This window comes from Hibiscus syriacus, unplaced genomic scaffold, assembly GCF_006381635.1.
Source record: "Hibiscus syriacus cultivar Baekdansim isolate YM2019G1 unplaced genomic scaffold, ASM638163v2 tig00116958_pilon, whole genome shotgun sequence".
Classification (NCBI taxonomy): Eukaryota; Viridiplantae; Streptophyta; class Magnoliopsida; order Malvales; family Malvaceae; genus Hibiscus; species Hibiscus syriacus.
The window spans coordinates 908,086-922,115 of record NW_024063484.1 but is presented as its reverse complement, the minus strand read 5'-3'; the positions used below and the strand labels follow the sequence as shown (position 1 = coordinate 922,115).

Genomic DNA, 14,030 nt, shown 5'->3' with positions numbered 1-14,030 from the left:
TTTGATTTCTCTTTTGTCGTTGAAATCTTCCCTCAAAGACCATGTTTTCAGTTTCAGAAAATGGGACCCTACTGCATTTTCCAAGCCTGGTTTTGAACACCCTGTTTGGTTTTCATGGTCTGGTGTCAAGGGCAATCCTAAAACAGCTCAAGTCACGTCTCTGGATCTCTCTCATTTATTCCACCGAAAATCAGATATTTGAGGAGTTTGGTGAACTTGAATTTGAGTGGGAATTACTTTGATTGTCCTCTCCAATGAGCCATTTTTGAACTCCAGCAATTTAGAACTCTTGATATCAACCATAACTATTTCAATTCAACGTTCCACTTGGGGTTTCCAAGCTTAGGTTCTTGAGAATCTTCAGTGGATATAGCAACGATTTTGAGGGAGTTCGTATGGTTATGGTTCTTGGTGCAGCTCAATCTTGGGGGAAGTTACTTTGAAGGTGAAATAGCAGCTATTTCTGGAAGGTTTACCAGGTTGATGTTGCTTGGCCTGGCTGGAAATGTACTGAAAGGCACTTAACCGTGTCAACTTGGATTCTCGACTCAGCTTGAACGGATAGAGATTGGCTACAATGCTTTACAGGCACCATACCAGTAGAGTTTGCATTGTTATCAAATCTCAAGTACCTGGACAGTTCAAATTTTACTCTTTCAGATCCACTCCCGAAACAAAACCCCCAAAAGAACTCAGCAATTTAACTAAGCTGGAAGCTTTGTATTTTTTCAAGAACAGCTTCACGGGTGAAATCTGGGTGAGTTACACGAACTAGAAAGCTTTTCAGGTTTCTTGATTTATCCGACAACCAGCCCAGTAGTGCCATTCTTCTTCTTTAACAGAGCTAACGTGGTAAAGCGTGATCAACTTTTTTGGTTCAATCGCGGAAGGAATCAGTGAGTTACCCAATCTCAACACTTTACTTCTCTGGAACAACAATCTTAGCGACGTTCTCCCACAAAAATTGGGTTCAAATAACTTGCTATCACTTGATGTCTCGTCAAATTATCTCAAGGGTCCAATCCCGCCAAATCTTTGCTATGGGAACAAGCTATTCAAACTCATACTGTTTAACAACATGCTCAAGCATGAGCTACCTGGAAACTTTGTAAACTGCACTTCACTTTCAAGATTCCGAATCCAAAACATTCTCAACTGTACCATATCTTACTGTTTCGGACTGTTGAAAAACCTCACGTTTTTAGAAGGATTTTGGCTATGCACTGATGTTACAGTTTCTTAACACGTTCGAGAACTCTTTCAATGCAGCGTTGTCGAGCAACATTTGGGGTGCACCAAGTTTGCAGATATTCTCAGCTAGTTCAGCTAAGCTAACTGGGGAAATCTCTAATTTCATCGGTTGTAAAAACATCTACAAAATCGAGCTCCAAGGTAGTTCTCTAAACGGAAGCATCCCCTGGTACATTGATCATTGTGAAAAGCTTGTCTTCGAATTTAAGCAGAAATTTGTTTACTGGAATAATTCCATGGAAATATTGACGCTTCCTTCAATAACTGTTGTTGATCTTTCGCATAATTTGCCCACCGGAACTATCCCTTCAAACTTCAAAAACTGTAGCACTTTGAAAAAATTCGGCGTATCCTATAACTTGCTAACCGGCCCAATCCCATCGCCTGGTCTGATATTTCCTAACTTACACCCTTCATTGTTTTGCGGTAACAACAGCCTTTACGGCAAAATCTTAGCGAGATTGTGCCTAGTTGAGGCGATGGCCGAGGCGATGGCCATAGGTGACATGGAAGTTCGTAACTAGCTGCAGCAGCCAAAGAAAATGACTGGAGTTATCATTTGGATTATGGCAGCCGTTTTTGGGATTGGTTTGTTTGTTCTCGTAGTTGGTACCCGATGTTTCCATGTGAATTACAGTTGCAGGTTCAGTGACGAACGTGAGATCAGACCATGTAAATTGATCACCTTCTAGCGTTTCAATTTCACTGCTGCTGATGTACTAGTGTCTGTCGGTGATAGATAAGATCATAGGGCAAAACCCAGACCACCTATCAGCAAAACCCGGTTAATCTTATCCTCGTTCGAAACACAATCGGCGATGAACGAAGCCAAATCTTGTTCACTAATAGGTTTACAATCACATAATTTGCCATCACCAAACATCACATAAGGCTTCCCATATTTCACCAACACAACTTGAGCCCCTAAGCTCTTCAAGAATGCAGTCGGCCTAACAATACTATACGTAAATCTGTCTTCTTCGGCTACGTTCATCAATTCGGCCTCGAATTTCAGCTTAGCTTGCTGGAATTCAAGGAGGGGCTTTTGCACACAAATGGCAGACAACAACACAAATTTTGAAGCCCCAAATTTCTTACCAGCAACAAGACTGTTCTTTGTTGTCTCATAATCAATTTTCCATGAATCCTTAACGCCGCCAGAACGGCTAGCAAGACAAGACAACATCAATGGGAAACCCTAGATTCTTCGTAGAATCTTCCAAAGTATCTAAATTTGTAACATCGGAGACATACTTTAGCCCCGTTTAAATCACTCAAAGTATCATCCTTGCTGTTTTTGCCTCTAATCCCACTTCTTTATCTAGCAATGGCTATGACATTAAACCCTCTATTAACCAACTCTTTCACCACAAATTTCCCAATGTAACCAGTGGAACCCACCACCAAAACGTTGATGTCTTTTGGGCTTTTGCTCCTAAATGAAGCAGAAACAGCTGCTTCAACAGGCTTTGTTGCTAAAGCTCTAATAAGTTTAAATCTTTCTATGTAAAAGAGTCTTGATTTTGAAGTGAAAGGAGCCGGTTTTACCTGGATTTGATTGATGAACTGAGAACTGAAGTGTGGTTTGTGAGTTTGGGACTTCGGGGAGTGAAGAGTGAAGGCATTGAAAGATAAACAGAGTGACATTTTTTTCTCCTTTCTTCACCTAAGAAGAGAAATCTGGGGAACATTTGTCTTTGTCACTTAAAATTTAAGAAAGAAAATAATGGAAAATTTTGATGATAGGTGGCCATTTTCACGGTCAGTGGAGTTCGTAAGAGAAAAGGATTAAAAAATCTATTGATGATAGGTGGTGGATAATATTGTTGATAGCCTATCTCAAATGTACAATTGCTCATTTCCCCCATAAATATTGATAAATGTTATTTGACCCCTCAAGTTTTGGAAATTTCATTCATATTCCTAAATAAATAGATGTACATTTATAGCACCATTATTAGTCACTTTTCTTCTTTATTTTTATAATCGATGACAGTATCAGTTTTGATGTTAGTCACCGGCCATTAGTATCCATTATTTTTAATTTATTTTGTTATATTGTATTTTTATTTTATTCTTTAATTTTTAATAACTCTGTAATTATGATATGTTTTTCTTTACATTTATGACATGTTTTTGGTCATTTGAATGTTATTTTGTTTATCTTTTTCTCAGGGTTGGATTTGACATCATCACGACTGATCAACATGACGTTTATTTGTTATTGTGTTGATATTTCCTATTTTAAATTATCTGATTAGATTTAGATATGCGATTTGTACTGTAGACTGAGAAAGGAATTTTAGATTGAGAAAGGGATAGCAGTCAGAATAGTGGGATAGTGGAATAGTGAGAAACGTGATGGCAACACAAGGTTAGATGTCATAAATAAGATTAAAAGAAAAAGCAACAGTGTGATTTCTTGATATAACGTTATCATCACATCGTAATGAGCAGGCTTCGGATGTCAAGGAAGCTCTTGAGAGTAGCAAGATTTCCAATCGCCAAGTTTATTTCAAATGGTGGAAGCTCGGTAGATGGTTCCATGGATTCCGAATGCGGACGACAATGACGTGCTGGGTGTACTTCTCCAATGAGCTATCCATGAGGTTTTACAAGTTCAGATATCCATTATTAATTCCACAAGCAGACCAATGAACAAGGACTGGTTTGAACGATGGGGAGGGGCATCTCCATGATAGGCTTTTACTGTATTTGATTCAGATTAGTAGACTAATGAATCGAATATTAGCAATTATACAAAAGAAATCTATTGTAGACTAATATACAACTCAAGTGTTCCACTGTATAAATTTTTATTATTAACACTGAAGTGAATGTTTGGAAACCGTACATGAACAAGTATTTGCCAGCATCTATTGGAGAGTGAAAAAAAAAAGGCACAACAGTATCCAGGCAAAGAATAATATATTCAAACTGAATTGAGTTTCGTCCATTATATTTTGGTGAGTCTCGAAAAAATTGATTTTTTTTTTCAATTTTGAATTATTCAAGTTATAAAATACAATTAATCAATTTGAATAACTCAAACTTTTTTACTAGATTCAAATCGATCAATTGCTTACCCCTAATTCTGGCAACAAAGATGAAGGCATGAGTTATTCTGAAACTCCGAGGAAGTGAGCAAAGCTACGATATTTTGGCTCCCATCCTAATTCATTACGAGTTCTCGAGTTGTTCAACATTCTTCCCAGTGGATCACTAGTGCCTGCAACATATAACATGCATCAGCTTCTCCCAATCTGAACGTTAGGTGTGCCCTTCTTCAAATACCAAAAAACATTGTACCTGATAAATTTCTTCTAAACTAACAGAACCTAGTTCTTACGTATAAAACCCTTCTAAACCAGCTTCTAGTAAGTGGTTTCCATCAACTGACTTCACATGGAAAGCTACTTTTGTAATCCAGGCCTGTTCAACAAACAAAATCAAAGTAATATCTGTTGGTCAATAGTTTGTACATCGAAGGCAGGTAAATGATAAATCTAGTAAAACAAAAGGTTGATACTAAAATGTTGCAGTTACAACTTCCAATTTCCATTCCTTCACCACCTCCATTCGCCATCGTCACCTTGTGTCTCTCCTCGAAAAGCTTGCATGCCAATGTCCTCTTTCATTCCTTTTCTTTTCTCATTGACCCCAAATAACTAAACGCCTTGGTTTCGTTGTCAATGCTTTGGGAATTCACCATTGCTTTGTTGCCAAGCTCCCCTCGATTTTCAGTTCCCACTGTAGCCTCGAGATCACTTACTTTACTCCCCATTGCCTTGGATTCCTCATCTTTTTCTCCCACTTTAGACGATCAGTTTTCAACCCCATCTTTTTCTTTCAAAAACTCTTCAAAGTTCAAAGATCTTAACTACAACATTTACCTGAACAGTTTCTGGACGTGAAATCTCCGCTGATTCTTCATCGGAAGTACCATTCGCCAATGTTTCTTTGTTGTGAACCGAACTCCGAAGCATCGTCAACTTCATCAACAGCTTGTAAGCAATCAACAAGGACTTCTGTCTCTAAAATTGCATCCGAATTTTCTCTAATTTCCATAATGGTTGTAGTTTCAAACACGATCTTATACGCTTCAAGTTCTTCCAAGCACGGTAAGCCATCACTTTCATCGTAGACTACTAGGGACTTTAATATCATAAATAATGCAAGAACCAAAAGGGAAGTGGTGACAAGAACGACGAAAGAAAAGAGAAAATATTGAAGAGATAAGGAGAGAATAAGATAAAGTAAGAGAAGCAGAGAGGATTAGAAAGAATGTAAGAGCAGAAGAGCAAGAAGTTTGAAAGAAAAAGGCTTGAAATATGGGTTTTCTTCTTGGCAAAAGCAGTTGAAAACTGGGGGTTAAAGAATAAGAACCAATGAGTATTAGATTCAAGAATTTGAGTTTGTACAAGTTCGAATCTTATAACCATCACTCTTGGTGGGTAATAGGTAAATTCATATGTAAATTCCAATTTGATCTTAAGTATGCCCTAGCCCCGAACAGGAGGTCATCCCGAACCTAAATTTTATTGTATCAGAAGAAGAAGAATTGAAGTGGATTTTTATTTTAATTTTTAATTATCAACTCATATTTACATTAATGAGTTAACTACTTAATGACTTAAACCGAACAAAACATTAAGAACCAAGTGCATTTATTTAAAAAAGGGTAAACTACGCCAATGGTCACTGATGTTTAGGTAAGTTTTCGTTTTCACCACTAATGTTTCAAAAGTTACAAATCGGTCACTAACATTATCGTTTGTGACACAATGGTCACTGGCCGTTAACAGTTGTTAAGAGGCGTGACGGAAAATACAGCTGGACCGTTATCTGCTGAGTTGGATCGTTGACCTCCATTTTGACTTACTCTTCTTCTTCTTCAACCCATTCCCCATCTTTTTCTTCACTTTTCTTCTTCTTTCTTTCTCTTTAATTTTCTTCACTTTTCTTCTTTTCTAATGAGAACATGGTTTTAAAACATGGTGAGCATTTGGGCATGGAAGAATGGTTTATGGGTTTTTTGATTTTGGTCTCAACTGGGGGATAGAGTCAGAGGAGTTCTCCCCCAAGATTTCTTTGCACCCAACATTACAGAATATATCTCCTTCTACTTCACAAGCCATCAAAATGTTTAGGTTAAACATTAACAACCACCGCATTGCTTCTGCAATTGATAGAGACAGTTTAACCTCTCTAAGCACGCTAATCATCTCCAGCATCGTGTACTCCACTAGCTGTTGAAAATCCTCAAACACATAATTTGAAATATCCTCTCCTTTACCTTTCTTCAATGAAGCCAAGGCATCATTCACAACATTTGACACAAGATTTTTACCCCCTATTGCCTACATTACATAGGAAAATAAAAATGCATACCTGTAACAGTAAGAAGATAGCCAATGAGCAAAGGAACCTTTATCAAGTAAGCAAAAGACTGAAAAGTGAAGAGAAAGAAATAAGAAGAAAAGTGAAGAAAAAGAAGTTGGGGAATGGGTTGAAGAAGAAGAAGAAGAGCCAGTCAAAATGGCGGTCAACAATCCAACTCAGCAGATAACGGTTCAGTTGTATTTTTCGTCACGCCTCTTAATGGCTGTTAACGGCTAGTGATCATTTTATCACAAACGATAACATTAGTGACCGATTTGTAACTTTTGAAACATTAGTGATGAAACGAAAACTTATCCAAACATCAGTGACCATTGACGTAGTTTACCCTTTAAAAAATTAGTGACTAAAGATTGAAAATAAATAAAACTATTAGCATAGTTTACCCTTACAATTAATAATATTTTAAGGACTAAAATGAGTAAAAGAAACAAAAACATAATTTAAGGTACATGAAATCAATTAACATAACGAATACGACAGGCCAATCCTATATTTGAAATTCCTAAAAATGATCATACATATACGATATCAAAACTCTTATTTAAGTATTGATATTGTCACAATGGTATAATGTATCAATATTCATATGTACATATTAGCCTTCTTAACCCATAAAAAACCTTTGATGCACCCTTCTAACTTTCCAGTGCCACATACGGCAAAAATGTACCTTATCAGACATGTCGCCTCTTTGCTTATCTCGCACAATAAGAGTGTTATTTCTGTAAATAATCTTGAGAGGGTATTATTTCATAAATATTTTTAAAAACGGTTTGCATGGGTAAAAAACCACATATATGAATACTTTTAGACTAGACCAATTCAAAATTTAAGGTACACACCTAAGTTCGAAGTCTCTCGCCTAAAACTTAAAAGACATAGTGAAAATAAATATCTATAACGTTTGACAGCATTATCAAACTTGTACCTCACACATTTTTTAATACCTTATTCATCCCTCTTGATATGTAATTTTTTCTCCCTTTTTTTGTACCTCGTAACTATATGATTTTACACATAAATAAATAATTAACATGAACCCTTTGGTATCTCAATTTTTTTTCTTTTAGTTGTATTTAAATTTTAAAATGGGGTTTTAACAAAACAATAAAAATAATATTTTACAAAATTTAATTATTTTTCTATAATTTATTAAAATAATATTAAATTAGTTATTAAAGTAATATGGTATACTTTTGTTTTATAGGGGTATATTTTTTAAAGAGAAAATAATTTGAGTGACCAAAAATACCTTATAAAATATGATTTTAACCAATTTTTTTTGGGTTTGCCAAAATAACCAACGAATTCGCAACTCAATTTCGAATTCGCAACACGAAAGCCAAATTTACAACACATTTTTTGAATTCGCAACAAGAATTTACCAAATTCGCAACTCGAATTCGCCAATTACGCAACTAAATTTACCGCGTTTACCTATATAGGTAATTATAACCGGTTTTCGAATTCACAACAAGAATTTACATTTCGCAACACAAATTTATTAAATTCACAACTCAATTTTAAAACTCGCAACTCGAATTCAGATTTCGCAACTCAATTTTACCACGTTTACCTATATAGGTAATTATAACCGGTCAAAATAATGATGTTTTCGGTTATTTTTACCGGTTTTGTTATTTAAAATAATAACAAAACTGGTACCGCTAAAATAAGGTGTACCTGTTTTGTTATTATTTTAAATAACAAAACCGGTAAAAAATAACTGAAAACGTCATTATTTTGACCGGTTATAATTACCTATATAGGTAAACTCGGTAAAATTGAGTTGCGAAATTGGCGAATTCGAGTTGCGAAATCTGAATTCGAGTTGCGAATTTGAAAAATTCATATTGCGAAATGTAAATTCTTGTTGCGAATTCGAAAATTGTGTTGCGAATTTGGCTTTCGTGATGCAAATTCGAAATTGAATTGCGAATTCGTTGGTTATTTTTACAAACCCAAAAAAATTAATTAAAATAATATATTATAAGGCATTTTCGATCACTCAAATTATTCTCTTTTTTTAATTTCGTTTGGAGATCCGAAAATATCTTATATGGCTCTGGAAGAACCCCATCGCTTCAAAGCTTTGTCAAACTGACCATCTTCTTCTTGTTGATTTGCTCTACAATCTGCCAACAACAATGCAAAATCTCAGTTTTCAGGACTGCAAAATAAAGGGGAAGCTTCCAACTATCATATAAATTAGCAAATGGTCTAAAAACTCCGGCAAACAACGACGAAAACCGGGTTTTTCTTTCATCGGAATTGACAATTTTCATTTCATTGATTTGCAATGCCGCTTCCACTTGCACAAAGAAACTCTATGGACTTGTATTTGCTGTCATGGTGGTATCTAAAAGCATAGCTATGGAAACACCATTGTAGGTCATTAGAATTTTCAGGCTAGTAGTAGTGACTAGTGAGACGGAATGTCTACGAATCGGATTTATAACCTAAACATAACTTCTCGAAACCGAAAAGTGGATTAAAGAGACGGTTCAAAGATACCAGTACAAGATGTTTGCGGATGGAAACTAATGAGAACCGGGTGCATCCTTCATGCTCACATTCATACTGTTTCGCATGGTTCGTCTAACGATCCAACCATTTCCTTTCTTCATCATGTCAACAAATTCACCGTAATCGATTCTTCCGTCCTGAAATGAAGCACAAGTCACAAAATTGGAAACAATTATGAATGAAATAAACTAGTTAGCTTGAGAATATTGTTGCCATTCGGTTGTGCAGGCGAAATGACGTACGTTGTCTTGATCAACCTCTCTGATAATATCCTCGAGCAAGACATCGGTCATGTTATGTTCTGCACAAGCTTGTTGAAGCTCGTCCACTGTAATATATCCACTTCTGTCCTTGTCGAAGTATCGGAACGCTGCAACGAGATGTTCCTCGCGCTCTAGTTTATTAAGTTGAACTGTTGCAGCTATAAATTCTCCATAATTGATGGTGCCACTATTGTCGATATCAGCCTGGGAACAGAAAAAGGAGCTCAGATTGTTATCTCTATATCCGTCATGGTTGAAAGAAGGGCAGGAACAAGAAAAAAACACACACACAAAAGAACATGAAACTGATGTTCCGACTTCCGATATTTGTTTCACAACAATCTTACAGCATCCATAAGGGCCTTTATCTCTGTATCCTTCATGGTTGAACCATATCTTCGCAGCCAGCTTTGAGTTCATCGAATGTGATTGCACTGCTGTTATCGGTATCCATAGCCGTAAACATTTCCCTCAAACCTGCAATCTCCTCCTTTGCTTCTAAAAATCTGGCTGCAATAGAAGAGCAATATTCAATAAATATTTACCTATTTTGAATTCATTTGCAGCTAAGTTGTATTTTTCAGTACCCTTTTTCGAACACGATGCAAGATTTAGTTTGGATGGGTTTTTTTTGCTGCATGCTAATTTGTGCTTTGCATCTGCGAAATTCTTTGCTTGCTGGGTAATTTTCCCTGATTAAAAGATAACTATTGCAGTGGAATGTGACTTAAATTATTTAATATACTACTAGATCACACAAAGATCATAGCTTGTGGTTTACTTGACATGGTTAGCTGAAACAAGTTGATCGGATCAAAATATATCAGTTGTAGTTTTGCTTGCTTGAATCATTATCGTGTTTGGTCAATGAATTGTGTCACTGCCTTCTAGATTGATAGCTTAAATCTTTTATGAGCAGATAGTGTTAATTATTTATTTATTTACGTGTAAAACCACATAGTTAAGAGTTTCATAAAATGAGAAGAAATTACATGTGAAGAGGGGATGGAGAAGTGTTTGATAAAGTGTGAGTTATGTTAAATATTTTGTAATGCAGAAGGTAAACAAATGAACTATTTGGTTGGTGGTTAGGTGATGGGATTTCAAGCAGTTGGCCCAGGTTTAACTCCCCACAAAAACATGTTTTGTTTGGTTTAAATATATAAATATTAAGAATAATATTTTAAATTTTATTTAAAAATCTAACGTTGTGGTGCCAAGTCGTCATCTATCATGACCTGGACAAGCCACATCAGCATCTGGGTCCTCGTGTTCTTGCTTAATCAGCACCATGCGTTGATCGTTAGTTGACTAACGGTTTCCATCCAACGAAGATGTTTTTTTGACCCAAAATGAAATTTGGGAGTCAAATGTTCCAAAAAACTACGGACAAATTTTACAATATTGTCAAACGTTAGTGGTATTTGTTTGCATTATGTCAATTCAAAAGAATTTAAATAAAAATATTAAGTCTATAAAAAGAAACATCAACTCTAGTGTAAAGTATGAGTTAGGTTTGGATTATAATATTAAAAGCTTGAGTTCAATCACTACAGTAAAATATGTATGTAGCGGTGTTTTTAAGCGCCGCTACAAACCCTCCTTGCGCTAGAAAGAGCGTTGTAAGAAGCGCAGTTAAAACAAACGCCACAATAGTTAGCGGTGTTTGTAAAAATAAAACGCCGCAAAAGGTTGAGTTCTTTAGCGGCGTTAATTGTCGTGATATATAGCGGCGTTTGTTGTCTAGTGCAGCTAATTACCTTGTATTTGTTCCCCCAAACACCGCTATATGTTGGGATATGTAGTGGCATTTTTTGTTGAAAACGTCGCTATTGACTACATATATAGTGGCGTTTTAGCGGACAAAAGCCGCAAATGTGTATGTCATTAGTGGCGTTTTACCTCCAAACGCCACAAAACAACGTGAATTTTGGTTTTTTTTTACAAACGTCGCTAAACAAAACTGATTTGGCAAATATTGTTTTACTTCTTTGTATTTCCCAAATTTAATATCTTATAGCATTATCAAATAACAACAAACTTAAAATTTAATTAAGCCATAAATTAAATAGAAATACTTAATAAAATAAATAAATCAAAGTTTACAAATTTTAAAATGAAATGTAGTTTAATATGTTCACTAGAATAAACAAAACATGAACCTAAAAATCGTCTAAGATGGTGGATTTTACGCTTGAGCCTGCTTAAGGTTCTTTATCAAGGATCTTGATAAATTGGTTTAGGGACTTTCAATCTCTACTTAAGGATCCTCTTTTTCCTTTGAATGCGAACAACCTTAGGTCACTTCACAAATCGATGCAAATTCTCCTTTGGAGGAAGTGCTTCTCAATGCCAAACTGCTTTGGATGCTTCTCAAATGATGGATTCACAACATACGTCACTGTATATCAGTCTATAACGATATTTTTACATAAATGTCATTAAAATACATGTTTGTAACAGTGTTTTTCCAAAAACAACACTATATATCAGTTTATCGGATGTTTGTATAAAAATATCACTATATGTATAAAATTAGTTGCATTTCCTCCAAAAACTCCATTAAAACCGCCGCTACAAACCTATTTGGTTGTAGTAAATTCGTTATGTTTTCTAAGTTTGTAATATATTATATTATTATTATATATTACGTAATTTATATCACATAAAAAATAAACTTAATAATATATGATTCTATTAAGGGTGAGCGTTCGATCGAGTCAAGTAGAGTCAAAAAAAACTTAAGTTGTTTGAGTTGATGAGTCATATTTATAGTTCGAACTTGATTTGAAATTTTTTCGAGTTGAGTTTTTGAGTTTCTGTTTAAATTTAATTGTAAATATTTAAAATATTATGCTACTATTTTATTTCAATTTAAATGATTTTTTATAACTATATATATATATATATTTCTTCATTTTTTTTATATGTGATATACATATATCATATAAGGTCGAGTGACTCAACTTAGACTTGAAAATCAATTCACTAAATACTAAAAAAATTGAGTTATTCAAGTTGTATTTTATAATTTGATTTGAACTTTAAAGTTTTCAAGTCGGATTTATGAAATTATAACTCAAAGTCAATTCGAGTCGAGTCAAGTAAAAAAATTAATTTTTCGAGTCGATTCGAGTTTTGTTTACCCTTATATTCTATAATATAAACATTAAATTGTTTGTTAAATAATATATATTTAATATTTTAATATAATATATATAACTATTAAATGATAAGTTAAAAATAGCATTAATTTTTTTTTAATAATAGCAAACCTAAAACAAGTTTGGTTTAATTATTTATAAATATGATCAATTTTAGATAAAATTTAAAGCGTATATTTTAGGTACCGAACTTTAAAATATATTAACGTCGTGCATAAGCTTGGTTCTCATGATTATAAACATTTTATTTGAGACAAATCATGTCCTACCTAATATTCAGGGATGGATGGAGGGGCTTCGTATCTTAAATTTCAAAAAAAAAATTAAATATTTTATTTGTATTTTTATTAAAAAAATTATTTTTGATTGTTTAAAATTTTATACATTTGTCTATCTTTAAAATTTTATAAATTTGTCTATCGATTTTATACATTTATCTATCTTTAAAATTTATAAAATTTTATAAATTTACTCTTAACAAAAAAATCATGTGTACAACTCTATCGATTGAACATCTATATTTGAGATAGACCATGAGCAACTTCCAAAAAATTATAGAGAGAATTATTTTTTAATAATATTAATTTATTACAAAGTAATATCTATGTAGAATTTTCTTAATCTATTATTAATACATACACATCTTACTGACGTAATTTTTCAAATACAAATTTTCAAGATAAATAATATTTTCTTCTACGTCTGAAACTACTCGAACTCAAAGAATTTTTTTCATAGATAATCATAAAGACACCATAATGTGGTTGGGTGCATTTAATATTGATTTGGTTTTTTTAATTATATTTAAAGATTTGTATCTTTTGTTTTTTTTATGACTTAGAAATATCATATAACTTATTATTTTGTTGAGTCGTCGATTATTAAAAGTTATAAAACGATCCTTTAATTATGTATTATTTTGTTGAGTCTCTCAACTATTAAAAGTTACAAAATGATTACTGACTATTCATTATATTATAAATTCATCTTTTTTATTAAAAAAATTAACTTTCGTCTGAGTTGGATGTTAACATGTTGACTAAGATATGATAGTCATTTGAGATCATGTGCTCACATTTTATTATATATCAATCAGTAGGTTAATATTCAATTTAGTTTGCTGTTAATTTTTTAACATAAAATAACGAGTTTAAAACATATAAATAGTTGTGTGGCCATTTTATAACTTTTAATAATATGAGTTTATTACAAAGTAATATATATATATATATATATATATATATATATATGATTTCTTAGCCTATTAATAATACATACACATCTTACTGACATAGTTTTTCGAGTGCAAATATTCAAGAAATATAATATTCTCTTCTACATATGAAACTACTCAAACTCGGAATTATTTTCATAGATAATCATAAAGACAACATAACGTAGTTGGGTGCATTTAATATTGGTG

At 33.6% G+C, this 14,030-nt stretch overlaps 1 long non-coding RNA gene and 1 pseudogene across 1 annotated transcript; both read right to left on the bottom strand.

Moving 5' to 3' along the window:
- Window positions 1-1,981: 1,981 nt before the first annotated feature.
- On the bottom strand, window positions 1,982-2,977 carry LOC120189569 (annotated as a pseudogene).
- Window positions 2,978-8,757: 5,780 nt separating this feature from the next.
- Window positions 8,758-9,467, bottom strand: LOC120189570. Its single transcript, XR_005522544.1, has 3 exons — window positions 9,423-9,467; window positions 9,169-9,317; window positions 8,758-8,789 (listed from the first exon to the last, which is right to left on the bottom strand). It is a non-coding gene; the product is annotated as an uncharacterized LOC120189570 (long non-coding RNA).
- Window positions 9,468-14,030: the final 4,563 nt, after the last annotated feature.